The 19,295-nt window shown below is 36.7% G+C and overlaps 1 long non-coding RNA gene across 2 annotated transcripts; it reads left to right on the top strand.

Moving 5' to 3' along the window:
* The first annotated feature begins 10,439 nt into the window (after positions 1-10,439).
* On the top strand, positions 10,440-12,353 carry LOC136350128 (uncharacterized). Of its 2 annotated transcripts, XR_010734083.1 has the most exons (4): positions 10,440-10,709; positions 10,782-10,908; positions 10,972-11,100; positions 11,156-12,353. It is a non-coding gene; the product is annotated as an uncharacterized lncRNA (long non-coding RNA). The 2 variants fall into 2 exon arrangements; XR_010734082.1 differs by having other exon boundaries at positions 10,463-10,908; positions 11,156-12,351.
* The last annotated feature ends 6,942 nt before the right edge of the window (positions 12,354-19,295 follow it).

The following is a 19,295-nucleotide window of genomic DNA, read 5'->3' as shown; positions in this document are numbered from 1 at the left end:
GGTTTAAAAGGAAGGAAACCTGCCAAAAAACCACATCTTTCACTAAAAAATAGAGAGGCCAGAATGTTGTTCGCCACCTACCACCGAGATTGGACTCCTCAACAGTGGAAGAAAGTATTATTTTCCGATGAATCCAAGTTTTTCATCTATGGAAGTGATGGAGCTCAATGGGTAGGTCGCCCAAATGGCCGAAGACTTAATCCAAAGTACGTAAAAACTACCATTAAACACAGAGGAGGAAATATTATGGTTTGGGGTTGTTTCTCTGCTTACGGAACTGGTCCACTTTATAGGATTAAAGACAAAATGGATAGATTTAAGTATCATTATATACTAGAGAATATTATGTATCCATATGCCGAATGGGAAATGCTCCTCAAGTTTGTCTACCAGCACGACAACGATCCTAAGCATACTGCGAAAATAGTAAAAGCTTGATTCGTGGAGAAGAAAGTCGAGGCAATGAAATGGCCAGCCCAATCTCCGGACTTAAATCCCATTGAGAACCTTTGGGAGATCACAAATAACAAAATCCGAGGAAAAAATAGTACCAATCAGGATAATTTATTTGAAGAAACAGAGAACGCCTGGAAGACTATTGATCCTGACATCATTTCAAATTTAATTTCTTCAATGCCAAAAAGGTGTGAGCTAGTAGTTCTTCAAAACAAGGGGTATTGGACTAAATATTAATGGTAATACATAAAAAATTGTTCTAAATATAATATTCATTCAAATAATTTTTAAGTTGCTTTAATTTTGTCGTTCCAATTGTGATGGTAAAAGGTTTTCTTTTTCCTTCTCCTCTAAAATGTGCTTTTTAAACATTGAATCTCAGATGTAAATTATAATAGACTGTAAACATATTACTGATAATAACAAATCTTATTTTTAAAGAAACAATGTCAATTTAAAATTAAATTTCTAAAGTTGCTCTAATTTTGTCCGATACTGTAGATACATTAGTTTCGAATCTATGTAACCCTATTTATCCTTATGCAAAGTCCCTTGATTTTTGATATAATAGCCAAAGGAGGATGATATCGTTTTGAAAATAAAATTAATTAATAATAGTATTGTTTAAACGAGAACTAACGTTGAGTTTTAAAATAATTAATAATTGTTTAAATTCAATCTCGCTTATCTCCTTGTGAAAAACGAATTAAGAGCAAAAGAATGTTTCGTTTTGTTGTTAGTTTTGTGAACTATAATTTTGTCATAATATACGAAGTATAACGTAAGTACGGATTTTCCTTTTAACACGACGTAGATCTAAAAAAACTATGCAATATTTTTATGTGACATTTGGTCAAAATCTCAAAAAAACACAAAATATGCCCAGATGAGTTTTAATACGTTTTTGTATAAAATGTAAATTCGTTCCTACATAAAAGAGTAATTCAAAGTAAAAGAAATAAAATGCCCCACAAAAAATTATCAGCTATTATTGCAAAAACGCAAAAAACATTTAATGTTTTTGCAAATGAGACCAATGGAGACAATTTCGAACACCTTTTGTAGCCAGTCCCAGTCCCGGAATGAGTAGCAGCTAAACTTGTATTACTTATTATAACTTCCTTAGGCGCATATTTCGGTGGTTTTTGAAATTTCGAAAAAATGTTATGTAAAAATATTGCTTAGTTTTTAAAGGTCTGTGTCGTGTTAAAAGCAAAACCCCCTACTTATGTTATCACTTGTATAGATCCTTTTACTTTGTATCGTTTGAAAGAGTGTATGTTGGAGAAACTTTTGTTTAAAACATAATAAATTGGAACCGGAGTATTTGAAAACGTTAATTTGTCTACTTCTTCTTTTTAAAAAATGTCTCTGAAAACCGCAAATAGTTGTAGTTAAAAGAAATTAACTTAATTGAATTGACTAATGAAATTATTTCGTATAAAATCACCTAAGGCCGATATTTTAAAAAATGACGAAAATTTGCAAAATAATTTTAAAAAAGACATTGCAGAATAAATTTGGATTATGTATATTCGAACCTATTCACCGATCTACACTGGTGGCCAAAAGTAAATTAAAAATCCTAAGCTAAGATGGTTCCATTGCTGCTGTGGGTCCCACACTATTGCTATCTTCTAAACCTCGTAAACGATGTTATTGATCACAAGGATTACGTTTGCTTAATTTTTCTTTGGTCGTAGGTGGCGGCGCTCAACTTGGCGAAGGCGCCTCGATTTACAATTGTACAATTGTATGAACGAAAACAAAGTTTTCGACGTTTTCGTTTTGAGCAATATTGAAGAGTAAAAAACTGACGCCGGTTCCCATAAAACTGCTAACTTGCATTTCGCTGGGAACCCAAATTATACTCGATAAAGTTAACTTTATTCAAATTATTTAGTACATAGTCAGTTGTAGCTTGGTCTTCGTTTGCAAATAAATATATTTTTTTAATCGAATTTTTCAATACACGATTTTTAACTTGAAATATGTTAAATAATTAACAAAAAACAGTTATAAAAAAAACGCTCGATGGTGTCTTCGAAGCAATTGAGGATGATATTGTCGACATTTTTATTTATTTGTTGTATGTGTGCCGTGCTATGTTAATTCCGTGATAATTTTTTGATTTCATTAATCGCCCTTAATTTCTTATTTCGGCGGAGATGCGCGATTTGTTTCGTTCTATTTTAAAGTTTCAGGATTGAAGCAAAATAAAATTTCTAGTTTCCAAAAAACAAATCTAAAAGTACAAGAAAACCATTGGTGGTGGTTGTGTATTTGTTGTGTATTATTCGTTGGGAGATTCATTTATATGGCCACTTACACGTGGAGTTAAAATAATAATAACACGAGCCACACATGTAATAGCCATTCTTCTAGCTTTAAGTTTAGGTCAGCTACTTTTTAATTATAAAAGGAGTATCCCGATTAGCATAATCAGTCATTTTAGTCTCTGCTTTCAAGTGCTGCATAAACTTATGATCTTGTATTTTCGAAATAAATAAAGTTTTTTTTTAACTTAAAATAAAAAAGTTAATAAAATTGGCGCAGTTGGTAGGATCCTTTCGGGTGTATTTTAAAAGTGTGTTAGTGCATATAATTCAACACCACCACCGAGACACCCTCCGTTTCAACGGTTTAGAAAGGAGCAGTCTAGAAGGACCAAGGACTCCTGAGCAGCATTCGCTTTTGAAAATCATCAACGAAGCTGTCAGTCGGATATAGTGGCCTAGCTAGTATCCACTACAAGCGGCACCCCAACTAATCAGTCTACCTATTAGCCAAGGCACCGCTTGAAATAGAACAAGACATATTACTATACCGTAAGTTAGTTTACAAGTTGTGCTATTCCGAAAGTTAGTAATTTATGATCAGAATTCTGTTAGTTAAGTTGAATGGAAAATTTTTTAAAACAGATATTGGGAGACATAACGTATCCTAGGATACGAACCAATTCGAGTGGAAGTAACAGCTTGAACCCCGAAACTTATATTGCCCAATTGTATACTGAAACAAGCCCACGACCTAGTATTAGCAATTTATTAATAGTAAAAATGGCCGAAATCTTGAGAACAACCGTAGGTCTTTTAAAAATATTAGATGGGACCCCTTCAAGGCTGGAGTCCTTTATCACACAAATATCGACATTTAATAGTCGATATTTTAACACCGATCCATCGCAACAAGAATATGTGATTCTTGCTATTACATCAAAAATCATATAATCAGCTGAAAATTTTCTCCTAACTAGACCAGATCTCCAAACTTAGGAAAAAATCAAGCAAGCACTTCAGCAAACATTCAGTGATCCTGTAACTTGAATTTACATATGTCTAAGCAACTAATCTTTTTAACAAGAAAGAATTCATCCATTCAGGATTACATTCAACGGTTAAAGGCATTAGTGACCAAGATAAATACCAAGATTTGTTCCGAAATTCAAAATAACGAAGAAAAAAGATACTCATTTCACAAAATGAGTTGACTGCCACACAAAATTTATTAGCTAATATCCCTGACGAGCTAAGAACCTTACTAATCGAGTAAAACCCACAGAACTTAAACACCATAGTTCGAGATGACTTGTTAATATTTCATAAAATATTAACAAGTCAGAATAATTTTAAAACCACATATGTCCAGAATCATTCGAGAACGAGCCCTAAATTCTTCACCTAACTTCTTTGGCAACTTACAAAGACCGATAAATAGGAGCAATGAACAAAACCTTCAGAAACCAACAGCACGATCAAGTCAATATCCTAAAATCACTTCACGAAATCAATTCACACTTTAAAATTCGTACCCTAACAAACAATAACCCCAACCAATGTCCGGAGTCAGTACAGCAATACCCCAAACTCACAAAAGCTTTGTACAAAACAAATTCCAAGGGAATCTATATCAACGTCAATTTCGACAACCCTTTTAGCAACAATCACAACCAAAATATACATTCCAAGAATTAACTCACCTAGAAAACGGCCAAGAAACTACCTCTTCAGAAACCCCTGATTTTTCACTGTAATATGACAATGCGTTTGCCCCAGAAGACGATGACCCTTCCGAAGAATCTCCTGATTTACTTGAATACCTCGAAAATTTTCAAACAGCCTCAGATCCAAATCCCCATGGATAAACATCAATAGTTTCCAAACCAATCAACTTCCCTATATTGAAATTCTCGGTTACCAAATTAAACTACTAATAGACACTGGATCCCACGCATCTCTACTTCGACCTTCCTTAACAGAATCATTATTTCCCGAAACAATCGTACCTTATGTCAGCACACTGCAAACATGTGCAGGAACAAAAAAGGCAACTAGTAAAGCCAACATTCCCCTACTTTTAAATCTTGGAATATCTACCCCCATTAACTTCATTCTGTACCCCTTTCATGAGTTCTTCGATAGAATTTTAGGCATCAAAGATTTATGCAAACTCATCCTTAATATTGCTCTAAGGAACCAATTACTAAAAAACAAGCACATATAAATACCCTTCCAATACAGATAAGACTTCGAACAATACAAAATAGAAATTTCTCCACGGATAGTACAAAGAAACCTAGACTAGAAACCTTAAGACTAAACTACCTGATGACACAACCTGGTTAACAAATCACTATTGGAACAAGGAGATCGAAATCAAACCCATATTAGTAACAATTCAGGATCAAACTCATACGATAGACGTTGCAATCACACAGATAAAGCGATTGTAATAGAGCAAATACACTTTTGGAAGCAATCGAGATTAATAACTTTGAAATACTAAAATTTAACAACAACACTGTTGGATAATGCTTTCTTTCATAAGGCAAAATTAATGAAGGTATGACTTCCATCAGACACATAAACTATTCGATAGATGTGTTTGGTCTAGACTTTTTGGGATGATATGTAAACACACAGGTTCGACGTATGTGTTTTTAGAGCGATGCTTAATTATTCTATTCATTCCTTTTCTACGTCCTGATATAATAAGACACTCTTAAATTTTATCGGACCGCGCATATCAGAAAATAGAAAATCATTAAGAATTAGTGTGTTTTCTTTTATCCTCATAACCCAACAAACACTGAGAAAAAAAAAATTCAACCCCGTTCATACAGACCTAAAACCCTTAATACATGATCATCTAAATTCAGAGGAACGAACACAACTCTTTAAATTACTCCAGGCCTACGTACAGGTCTTATAAAAACCAGGAGAACCCCTGACCTTCTCAAACCAGGTGAAACACATCATAAAAACCTCTGACGAAGTCCCAGTTCATACGAAAAATTACCGATATCCCTACGTCCGCAAGGAACAGATCAACAGGCAGATTGAGCAAATGCTGACAAATGGAATTATCTAGCCATTAAGCCCCCCTTGGGGCTCCCCTGTCAGGATAGTCCCAAAGAAATTGGATGCATCAAGACAGCGAAAATGGAGGATCGTTATTGATTACCGCAAGTTGAATGACAAAACGATAGACGACCGGTACCCCTTGCCCAATATCAAGGATATCCTAGACAAGTTAGGCCGTTGTCAGTACTTCACCACCTTGGACTTAGCTAGCGGATTCCATCAGATCAAGAAGGATCTGAAGAGTATTGAGAAAACAGCTTTTAACGTAGAGCACGGTCATTTCGAGTACACTCGAATGCCGTTCGGGCTCAAAAACGCACCCTCCACATTCCAACGTGCCATGGATAATGTGTTGAGGGGACTGCAAAAAAAGATATGCCTCGTCTATATAGACGACATCACCGTATATTCAACAAGCCTCCAGGAACATTTGAACTTCCTAAAAGCAATTTTGGACCGTTTAGATTCTTGCAACATGAAAATTCAGCGAGATAAGTCAAAATTCCTCAAAAAGAATGTAGAATTCCTAGGACACGTCGTCACACCAGAAGGCATCAAACCAAAACCCAAAGAAAATAGATGCCGTGAAAAACTTCAGGACCCCTAAAACACCAAAGGAAATAAAGGCATTTCTCGAACTAGTAGGATACTACAGAAAATTTATTAACAATTTCGCCAAAATCACAAAGTCTTTAACTTAGTGCCTGAAGAAAAACACCAAAATCGTACGCGACCAGCAATTCATGAACGCATTCGACCTCTGTAAAACACTTCTTACAAATGACCCAATCTTGCAATACCCTGATTTTACCAAACCTTTAATACTAACGACTGATGCTTCTGATTACGCAATTGGCGCGATACTATCCCAAGGGACCGTAGGTCAAAACCTGCTCATCGCCTATGCAAGCAGAACCCTAAACACAGCCGAATGTAACTATTCGACGATAGAAAAGGAACTTCTTGCCATTGTTTGGACTACTAAATATTTTCGACCCTATTTATTCGGATGAAAATTTAAAGTAGTTACCGACCACAAACCGTTGCAATGGTTATTCTCCATCAAGGAGCCCAACTCAAAATTGTTAAGATGGAAATTAAAACTACAGAAATTTGAGTATACCATTCAGTATAAAAAAGGAATAAAAAATTCCAACACCGATATACTCTTTAGACCACCTAGAGAATTAAACCCCGTCGAAGTAAAGGCCCCTTTGACGCACGTGTCCGCCACAGCTGAAGAAAAAAAAACAATGAAGACCAATACCTATGGCACGATCGTATTAAGCACTTCTTTGAAACACAGGAAAACTTGTTCGAAAATCCCAAAAAGACAACACCAACTCCCCCATCCAAAAATCAAAATTATATCGGACGTACAGATTCAACCTCCAAGAAAAAACCTAACTCAACCAGACATAAAAACCACTGGATCAAGTACCATTACAGCAGAAGACACCAACCACGGTGATAAATCAATCATAACAAATTTAAAGGAAAACACTATACACACGGAAACGGTACACACATCCCAGGAGAATCCAATTATAGGTGCCCCATATGTCAACAAAAGCGTTAACAGCTTCAAAAATCAACTAGTCTTTAAATGGGCCACTAAGGAAAAATCATATAAAATCACACAGATGTTACTTGACACAAAAAAAACGAACAACGATATTCATCAGTGAAACACCAATAACAGAGGACATTCAAAAAATTCTGATCGAACAACTTCCACCCGATACTTATTGTCCTTATTTCCCAAAAAAGGAACTAGAACCATTAGTAGTTCGAGTATTCCAAGAAACCTTCAAGAATAACGCTTATAATCTAGTCATTTCATTACCTTATTAGAAGAGGTTTTCGATTCCGACGACCAACGCGAAATAATCGAGCGATATCACACCACGAAAACCCCACATAGAGGAATTACGGAAAACATAAAAAACATTAAGCAATTCTATTATTAGCCTAGCCTTTAAAGAGACGTCATAAATTTCATAAGTACCTGTGAAACCTGTCAGAAGTCGAAGTACGACCGTCATCCACATAAAGTAATATTCAAACCAACCCCCACAGGAAACAAACCCTTTGAACATCTGTATATGGATACATACTCTGTCAGGCATCAAAAATACTTAACCATTATAATTTCTCAAAATTCGCAGTCGCTTATCCTGTCAACGAAACAACAGTAAAAGTCTGTTTAAATTTAATAAAATTCTTTGCACACCACGGCACCCCTTCGAAAACAACAACAGACAAAACGGGAACCTTTAAAAATCACCTAATCTAGGAATTATGCAAAACGTACCAAATTGAATTACACTATACGACGTCATATAATCCCAACTCAAACTCGCCCATCGAGAGGTTTCATTTTACTCTAAAAGAAAGCCTCGTCGCCCTCAAAGATAGTGACCGTTCAAAACCCATACCAGACCTTGTGAATCTTGCCATTCTAAACTACAACAATAATATACATTCATCTCATTATTTTACCCCATTTCAAATTATAAAAGGAAATCTAGACTACCAGCTCAACTTCGAAAAAAGCCTTCACCAGATTCAAACTGATTACGTACATGAATTATCTAAAATCTTCAAAGAACTGAATGAAACAATTAATAAGAAAATTAATGTCAATAAAGCACAAGTCCTCGGGAAACTTAAGAAAGAACGACGAAACGAACCAGAAATCCCAGAAGCTACCAAACAACTGATGGCTACCCCCGTCAAACTACAACCCAAATACCGATTAACAACATTTCGTAACCTAAGACATCCAAGACATTAAAAATAAACCAAAATTTTAGAAAACTACGAGAAAAGATGAACCTCGTCCTAGCACTTCTGCAGCTCCTAGTTAGTGCCCAGTATAAGATTGAGAAAATTTTCAACCCTGTAGTACCGGTAGAAGAAAGACCCAGTTACATCATAGACGACCTACACCACGACTACTACCACATTAACCTGACAAACATACGTAACTGCTTAAGGTCAACGGAACAAACGCTCATTAAGCTAAATTTTACGCTGAGTACCTTTAATGCAACACACAGCACTCTCTTAAGGGCAAGGCTCAACGACCCGTTCGTACGAATAAACACCGTTAAATCATTCGTGAAACATTACTCGATATCCCTTAAAAGAACCAAAAGAGGTCTAATCGACATAGTCGGTAATGCCCACAAGTATCTATTCGGAACCCTAGATGCGGATGATGGCAAACGCTATGATAACTATATCGAAATCCTACAGAAAAATCAAGAAATTTTACGGCAAGACATTTCCATGACCCAGACAATGGTAAAAAAATTAACCGTAGACGTCGACTATCAGCTAAACGTTATCAAAGGAAACCAACAACAGTCGCAAACGCGAATCCATGACCTTACGCAATTAGAACAATCCACGTCAGAAGCTATTTATTTTACACTCTTACTAGACAACCTGGACAACAACATTCATATTATCGACAATATTAGCAGCAATATTCAAACAGCAATCGACTTTACCAAAATCAATACCCTACATCATAGCATACTAAAATACAACGAACTACAGTCAATCCTAAATCACCTAAAACCCAAACGCAGAATCCCTTTCAGCAATACACTTAGCTATTATGAAGTAGCTCACGCTGCAGTCACCATCCACAAAGACCTCGTGATATTCCACATACGCATTCCTTTAATCTCGGGAAAACCGTATACCCTCTACAGACTATTCAATTCTCCTTCACAACTACGTAATGACCATAACCAACCCCATTTTACTGAAATCGGAAACCAAATCATTCAACCTTAAAGAAAACTGCCCCAAGACAGATCGCATAGTCCTATGCGACGAAAATCTACTTCAAACTCATGAACAATGTATCATGGATACCCTTAATCTCACCAACCATTGTCCCATGATCCCAATTACTTATACCAAAACGCCACTTCTTAAATTATCAGATAACTCCCTCATAATAGTTCCAACCCCTCGAGCAATTGTGGAATTCCAATGCCCTAATCAACATACTGTCGAAACCATTAATGAAGTCTCCTTGATCATATTCCCTTAGAATGCTCCACAAAAATAGATAAACTTTTCGAAACTCAAAAGCCTGACACAATTAATTTACGCTTAAAGTTACCCCCAGTAAATATCAAAGATGATTTAAAAGCAAGATTCAATCCCCTACAATTGCACAACCTTGATCTAGAAAATATTCACACTGATCTAAATCAGGCTCAAAAACTAACCGTACAACATCTCAAGGAATTCGATACCATTACCATCAGCTTATCTATAAGTTCTCTTATTGTTATCCTCGTTGTGTTTGGTATTTTAGCGCTACTTACTTATTATTACTATAAGAAGAAATCCACACAATGTAAAAATGGCCCTACAAGTCCCACAGCTCGAAAATATGCGAACCCTATTTTCTCACACTTAACAAGGGAGGATTTATATGGATTTATAATAAAATATATACAGGGTGTCCAAGCTAACATTGAATATAGGAGATTAACATGGGAAATTGGTTTATATTTTTTTGCGCCTGTACGGATTATCCAATTGAAAAATTTTTATATGGAGGTCATAGTATGCAAGACCGGCTATCTTTCAGTATTTTTTTCAGTCTTCTAGTTACAGCCGTTTTGGCTCAAAACGCCTCCAAAATTCAAAAATTTGAATGTCCCGCGTAACCGTTCGGCGCCATGATTGGTCAGAATTAATGTCAAAACACAATGTCGCCAACAACGTAAGCGTAAACACCCCATTTCAAATTAATTTTCCCTTTTTGCTGATTTCTAACTTATTTAAGAATTAATTCAGGGAAAAATCAATGGAAAACCTGAGGATAATTATTATGTGGTCTGCTTTGATGTCCCTACGGTAAATACGCAAGTTTCTTATTACCCCATAATGATAACACAAAGACATAACCTAACCTTTTATCTCATTTAGTAAACCTCAAATGCCATGATTAAAATTACGAACTAGGTTCTACTAGATTTATAAAATTTTTATATTGTTTTGCTGTTTCAAGCAGTAATTAGGCCTGGTGACTGACCTACAGTGGTAGTGAAGTGTGGTGAGTGGTGGAAGTGGAAGCAATATTTTTGTTGATGAATAAAGGATCATTTTTTTGAAATAGGATTGGGAGGGATGAGGAAAAAACACGGATTGGTGGTCCTAAAAAGAACCTTTATTTAAATGCAACAAGAAAAGAAATGAAAACAAATAAATTAAACAACTACCTACATATTAAAGCTCAACCAAACAGGTAAGGGAAAAAGCTAAAAAACTATAATCAAACATTGTATGAAAAATATTTACAGAAATTGCTCAAAAAGACCACTTTCTGCAGCTGTACAATATGCCAACCGATCCTGAAAGTTGCGGCATGTGTTGTCTAGCATCACAACACTGATTTGTTGGCATATTTGCTCTATGCCCAACCTCAAATCATTGACATTTACATCTATTCCTTGCATAAAGACGGTCATGGATAAATCCCCAGATAAAATAATCGCAGGGATTTAAGTCAGGGGACCGTAGAGGCCAGCTAATTGGTCCAAATTTCCCAATCCATCTGTCTGGAAATGTCTGGTTCAAAAATAACCGTGTCTGCATAGCTGTGTGACTGGGGGCCCCATCCTGCATGTAAAAGGTTCTTTCGATTGGTTCCACTGCTTGAATTGCAGGCAAAATGTCAGTGCGGAGCATCTCATTGTACTTGTTGGCATTTAAACTGCCATTGATGAAGAATGGTCCCAACAAGTTTCGCCCCAAAACCCCAATCCAGACATTTACTGTTGCTCGCCATTGGGCGCGATTATCGTTGACAATATGAGGATTTTCTAATGACCAAATCCTGTCATTTTGACGATTGGAGTTGCCTGTCAATCCAAATGAACATTCGTCACTGAAACAAATCTTCTTAACAAATCGTGGACTAACTATAAGCCTTCCTGTGATGAATTCACAGAGCTCCATACGATGGAAAAAGTCTTCAGGCAAAAGTTTTTGGTGCACTCTCTTTTTAAAAGATATGTAACCCTCTTTACATAAATGATAGTGTACAGTGGATTTTGCAACACCAGTTTCTTGGCTGATTTGCCTAACACTTTTGAAAGGGTCGTTACTTACAGTAGCAACAACAACAAGTTTTGCTATGTTTTCATCAGGACGAGTAGCAGCTTTACGTCGACGTTTACGTTCACAAGAACACATCGAATTGATACTCCCAGTTTCATCGAATCGAGCAACCAAACCTTGGAGAGAGCTTAGTGCTGGTATTGGGCGGTCAGGAAAAAGCGCTGAGAAGGTGTCTCTAATATGCATAAAGGAATTACCTGCCCAGTATTGCTTTAAAACTAGTTTCTTTTCTTCAAAATTCATAATTAATGAGAAATTGAATAAGAGGAAAAGTTGATAATAGATGTCAATGTGCAATTGTTTTTTGCAATTATTTTTTATCTTGGCCATGATGGTCAAACATAAATTTGTTGGATATTTACAATCAATAAATGAAAGCTTTTTGATAAAAAGTATTTTTATTTTCGAAATCACTCTACATCATTTTTCAAAATTGATCATAATAGTAAAGGTGTGTTTTGAATTAAATTTAAAATTGCCCGCGAAGATTCTGTCTAGTAAGTGAGATAAAAGGTTAGGTTATGTCTTTGTGTTATCATTATGGGGTAATAAGAAACTTGCGTATTTACCGTAGGGACATCAAAGCAGACCACATAATAATTATCCTCAGGTTTTCCATTGATTTTTCCCTGAATTAATTCTTAAATAAGTTAGAAATCAGCAAAAAGGGAAAATTAATTTGAAATGGGGTGTTTACGCTTACGTTGTTGGCGACATTGTGTTTTGACATTAATTCCGACCAATCATGGCGCCGAACGGTTACGCGGGACATTCAAATTTTTGAATTTTGGAGGCGTTTTGAGCCAAAACGGCTGTAACTAGAAGACTGAAAAAAATACTGAAAGATAGCCGGTCTTGCATACTATGACCTTCATATAAAAATTTTTCAATTGGATAATCCGTACAGGCGCAAAAAAATAAAAACCAATTTCCCATGTTAATCTCCTATATTCAATGTTCGCTTGGACACCCTGTATACAGGGTGGTCATTTAGTGCGGTCTCGGAAGATTACGGCTAAACAATTTAATATTTTGAATTTCTTTTTTTTTGCGTTATAGAGAACTCGATTATGGGCACATTCTAAAATTGTTTTCGTTTTATACAGGGTGTTCTAAATAAGTGAAAAATATCAAAGTTATGTTTTTTTAAATAGGACGCCCCATGTATTAATATCGTTTTAGATTTCTTGAGAAAAATAAATGTAAGCTTCATTAAGGTTTACTTGTCCCAAATCTTAAGGATTTCGAAATAATTAAGTTTTTTTTTTAAATCATGCAATTTTTAAAACTTTGTTATGAAGGACTTAAACTGGAGTAAATCGAAATTCATACCAAACCTTAGATATGAAACGTATTTTATGTCAGAATTATTAAAATTGAAATATCTCATACAGTGCGTCCAAAAAATAACATGAAAATTGTATTCTTTTTGAAAGGAAATAACTTGCTTAATTTAAATAGAACACCCCATATTTTATTACTCGAAATAAGAGATAAACATATGACTAATCAAAAATCGTTACACCTTCCAGTACCTAAATGTACAGGTTTTCTTTGAAAAATAAAATTTAAGAAAAGGTAGCAAAATTAATAACCGCACTATCTATTTTTATTTAATATAAAAGAATTTCTTTTAATAAACACTTAATTATAAACAATTTTCAATATATCCTCCATTCTGATCAATGCAAGCTTGAAGTCGAGTAACATTTTCCAGAATATCCCTATTTGCTCTAATAGAGTCAAAAACATAGCGGATTCTGATTTTCATATTGTCTCTTGTTAACTATGTTACTCGACTTCAAGCTTGCATTGATCAGAATGGAGGTTATATTGAAAATTGTTTGTAATTAAGGGTTTATTAAAAGAAATTCTTTTATATTAAATAAAAATAGATAGTGCGGTTATTAATTTTGCTACCTTTTCTTAAATTTTATTTTTCGAAGAAAACCTGTAATTTAGGTACATGAAGGTGTAACGATTTTTGATTAGTCATATGTTTATCTCTTATTTCGAGTAATAAAATATGGGGTGTTCTATTTAAATTAAGCAAGTTATTTCCTTTCAAAAAGAATACAATTTTCATGTTATTTTTTGGACGCACTGTATGAGATATTTCAATTTTAATAATTCTGGCATAAAATACGTCTCATATCTAAGGTTTGGTATGAATTTCGATTTACTCCAGTTTAAGTCCTTCAAAACAAAGTTTTTAAAATTGCATGATTTAAAAAAAAAACTTAATTATTCAGAACCGAGCGAGCCTTGATACAGTCAAGACGTGTCTGGTGCGAATAAAATAAACATTCTTATCAGTGTAGAGCTCAAAACAGGAAAGAACATAAAAATACACAAAAATTCATCGGCCAAAGTGATAGTTGGGGGCATGGAGACAGACGGGACCTCTGAATCAGAAGGCCCCTCCCAGCCTGACATGGACGGGTTTGTAACACCACACAGCAGAAAAAAAAGGGGTAGACCCAAAAGGCAGGACAGTCAAACTGACAACCGATCAAAGAAAGTTCACACTGAAGTCGATCCTACACATACAACAATACCCAACAGACCTTCAACATCAACCCAACAACCAACAACCTCCCAACCAACAACAGCTACCCAGAAACCTGGGTTTATCAGATACCAACACACATTCGCCATAACCACCCCCTCAAATACATCACGCATTAAGCTGGCAACAATATGGGAACAACACAACCCAAATAACAAAGACGTAATAATCAAACAAGAAAATCAATACCTGCTTAAAACCAACAACAGTGATGCCACCACAGCTACTCTTAGGACACTTCTGAGCCAAGAGTTAATCACAGCCTTATAGGCTAGAAGACAACAAACAAACCACAACAAACTCATCTCTGCCCAAAATAATTACTCCAACATATTCGGCGGTGGTGACGGGCGTGGAAACTGAAATTACGGATGAAATGTTCCACAATCAATTAAAAAGAATGGGACTGCAAGTTAGATATTGCAAACGGATAATATCACGAGCGAGAGGGGTGCCGACGCTCATGCTTCGTCTGATCACGGGTGACCAGGGAACATACGAGAAACTTATGGCTGAACGACCTATCTTCTGCTTCAATAGATCTTATCGAATTACTGAAAGCAAGCCTCCTAACCCCATCCCTGCACCATGGGGGAAATGCTCCAAGTATGACCACACCACCGAGAAATGCCCGAATGGGGTGAAATGTAACAAATGTCTGGGACCCCACAACTCACATCAATGTAAGTCTCCACTGCCACCAAAATGTACAGCATGCGGATCCGAGGAACACGCTGCGTGGAGCACTAAGTGCCCCCGCAGACCCACGGCGCCGATACAAGACATCCCAAATGTAAGAATCAAAAGCGCTAACAAAACCACAGCCCAACTCCCATTAACAAAAACTGCGGATAGCCGAATCCACGTCCCAATAACAACGCACGACTTCATAATTAATAAGTACAAAAACAGCATCAATAAAAATAGTGAGGTAAACCGCGAAGAACTACTCAAAAAATTAAGACACCGATTCATAGAGGACTTTAAGATCGATACGACCGTAGTTTTTTTCGGAAATCAAATGTATATACTTATGTTCGACCTAAATAATCTCAACTCACCTTCTCCAACTGATCCCATCAGCCACATCAGACAGACAACAACGAACATACAACAATGACTCATAAACTAATATACTCCAACATCAACGGACTAACCCAAAAAAAACACACACTATACAATTACATCGAACAAAAGGACATGGACGGTTGCCTACTAGTTAAAACTAAAACCAAGACAGACCAAACAATAAGCTATCGTGACTGGACACACATTATTAAACACGGATACCAAAGGTCCAATGCTAGGGGAGGGGCGATAGCATTATGCAAGCCAACACTTAGGATGGGCAAGGCAAACCTTCCAGTACTCAATAACAACCTAAACGAATGCATTCACTTCACACTTCCTTTCTCGACCGAAAAAATCCACATATTCGTGGTATATATTCACCCCTGCTCCGACATCGAACCAAACATCTTTACCAAGGCCAGCCTATACAAACATGCCTTGATCGTGGGAGACTTCAACATCAACCGACGAAAAAAACAGCAACTCAAAAACTTCCTAGAGAATTCCGACTTCGAACAACGACACACACCACCCACCTTCCTTATGCCACAAAACCCTGACTCCACACCTGACATACTACTACACACGAAGAACCTTAGAGACAACGGTAAAAACATAAACCTAACCAACGAACTGGGATCAGACCATCTGTCCATCACATTCAATATTGACTTAAACCAAATCCAACACACTCCCCAGACTCCAATGAACACAAGCAATAAACTTAAACAGGACCAACACAGACCAGGTGAAAAACTACATGGACAACTACATTTCATCGCAATCCGAACCCATTACTATTGACCAGCTTCAAGCACAAATATCTCTTGCAGTGCAAAAATTTACACCCGAATTGAAAAGATCTTATTACGCACATACGCTACCCAAATTCGTACTAAATCTTATAAAACACAAAAGAGAACTATATAGATTATACACACGCACACAAGACACCGACCTAAAAAAAAAACATCAATAGTCTCAACAAGAACGTCAAAAGACTGATATATCAATACAGACAAAACAAATGGCTGGAGACATGTCAAGAAATAGAAAGGGATCAAGGAAAGACATACTGGCGGAAAATCAAAAAACTTGCAAAATACAAAAAAAACAACCCTATTACTAACATAAACGAAAACGGAAACGAACTCTTGACGGATAAAGACAAGGCTGACAAGGAAACGGGATCAATAGGAAGAAAGATATAATATATAACTACGTGGAACGAAATGACGTGGGTGGGTGCATGTTTGTGGAGACAAAGACAAAGGTTGACCAAGAACCAGGTTACAGGGATTGGCTGTATGTATGCAAACACGATCAGGCAATACACAACGCTAGAGGGGGTGCTCTGACTCTCTTTAAGCCCCAAGCGAGGTTAGGCAAAGCAAATCCCCCAGCATTAAACAATCCTTTAAACGAATGCCTACACTTTACAATACCCTACCTTAACGACAAAATACATATATTTTTAACATACATCCATCCACTCTCGGACTTGGAATTGAATATTTTCATAAAAGCATGTCTGTATAAATATGTTATTATAGTAGAAGACTTTAACCTAAACAAACATAAAAGCAAACAGTTAGACGATTTTCTAAAAAACTCTGACTTTGTGAGAAAACAGACGCCACCGACATTCCTAATGCCCGAGAATGAGGACTCAACTCCAGACATACTCCTACACACACGTAACCTCACGAACAACCTGGGCAAGGTGGACTTGACAAACGAACTAGGGTCGGACCATCTGGACATGGCGTTTGACTTAAAACTGGAACCTACAAAGCAGTCGAACACGGAACAACTGAGTAAGACAGTGATGAACATCAACAAAACTAACGTAGCAAAGGTTAGGGACTATATCGACAATTACGTAATGGCCGCAGGGCATAAGTGTACCATAACCGAGTTACAGAACGAAATCACGAAAGCTATTGAGAAATATTTTCCAAAGCGTAAAAGCACATTTTACCAACATAGACTGTCAAAATACATACTAAGATTAATCAAAATTAAAAGGGAACTATACCGAACATACAAACAAACATAGGAACGTACTTTAAAACCAAAAATGAACAACCTCAATAGAGATATTAAGAAAATGGTATGGCAGTACAGGGAGAGCAAGTGGTGGGAGGCTTGCCGAGAAATTGAAAATGACTGTGGTCGAACTTACTGGACGAAAATTAAAAAGTTATCCAAGTACAAGAAAACAAACATTACAGGCGCAATTAACATAAACGGGAAAGATCTGCAGACCGACAAGGACAAGGCCGAGGCATTTGCCAAGCACTACCAGAAAGTGTTTACGATAGCCCAAGACGCTAAATTTGATGCACAAAACTGGATGGCGGTAAATCAATGGTATGACAACTACTTTGGCAACTACGACAGCAGGAACTGGACATACGAAAAAATTAGCACCTTTGAGTTTGACGAGGCACTGACTAAATTAAAAAATACCGCACCAGGAAAGGACAATATTAGAGCTAACATACTTAAAAATTTATCCGCCGTCTCCCACAAAATTATCACAGACCAAATGAATAAATGCATTAAAAAAAACATAATACCGCAGGCATGGAAGACCGGCATAGTAATTCCAATACCTAAAAATAGAACTGACAATACTAAAATGGAGAACTATAGACCTATTACGCTGCAGCCCACCATTAGCAAACTTTTCGAACAAATAATTAAAAACAGACTCCAAAAATTAACAAAAAAGCATATACCAGATTACCAGTTCGGATTTAAAGTAAAAAGCTCAACGACACATCCACTATACACTCTGGTAAACAACATACAGACTACACATTTACAGAACGGTCGATCAGCAGTACTACTTTTGGACATAAATAAAGCCTACGACTCGGTGTGGCATGCGGGACTGCTGTTCAAGCTATTTTGCATGGGTATTCCCGAGTACATGATGCATACCATAAGAAACTTACTTCATGACCAAGAAATTGAAGTACGAATTAAGCAAACCCTTTCTTCTCCTTTCTCTCCGCGGCAGGGCCTACCACAAGGATCCCCCCTGTCCCCCTTGCTATATAATGTGTATTGCTACGACATCAATAACTACAGTATACTGCAACCGGGTCTCCTTGACAGGAAATCATACATTTTGCAGTACGCCGACGATACAGCTCTGGTCACCCATGACAAAAGTACAAGTGGAGCCGTGAAGACATTACAAACGCTGACAGACCAAACAATGACCTGGCTGTATAAATGGAGACTAAAACCAAACGCTAACAAAAATCAGCTACTAATACCTCACCACCAAATCAAACACAACTCCCCTACAATTACAGCGGACGAACAGGTGGCGAGGCCCAGTCTGAGCGTGAAGTACCTGGGAGTGCATTTGGACAATAAACTAAAATTTACAAAACATGAGCAGCTCATGAGAACAGAAATGATGAAACGAGCCAAGCACTTCCGAGTGCTTACGTACAAGGACGTGGGGGTGAGTACGAGAACAGCAACTCACATATATAAAACTATTTGTCGACCATTACTAGACTACAGCTGTATCCTACTTGCAAACGCAACAGAAAAAACTAAACGATACATACAAACTACTGAACAAATAGTTCTAAGGACAATCACTAGAATCAGACATCCCACTAATCCTCTACACAATCCCAGTACATGTTTACTCT

This window comes from Euwallacea fornicatus, unplaced genomic scaffold (assembly GCF_040115645.1).
Source record: "Euwallacea fornicatus isolate EFF26 unplaced genomic scaffold, ASM4011564v1 scaffold_116, whole genome shotgun sequence".
NCBI classification, from domain to species: domain Eukaryota; kingdom Metazoa; phylum Arthropoda; class Insecta; order Coleoptera; family Curculionidae; genus Euwallacea; species Euwallacea fornicatus.
The sequence above is the reverse complement of the archived record's forward strand: the minus strand, read 5'-3'. Positions and strand labels throughout refer to the sequence as shown.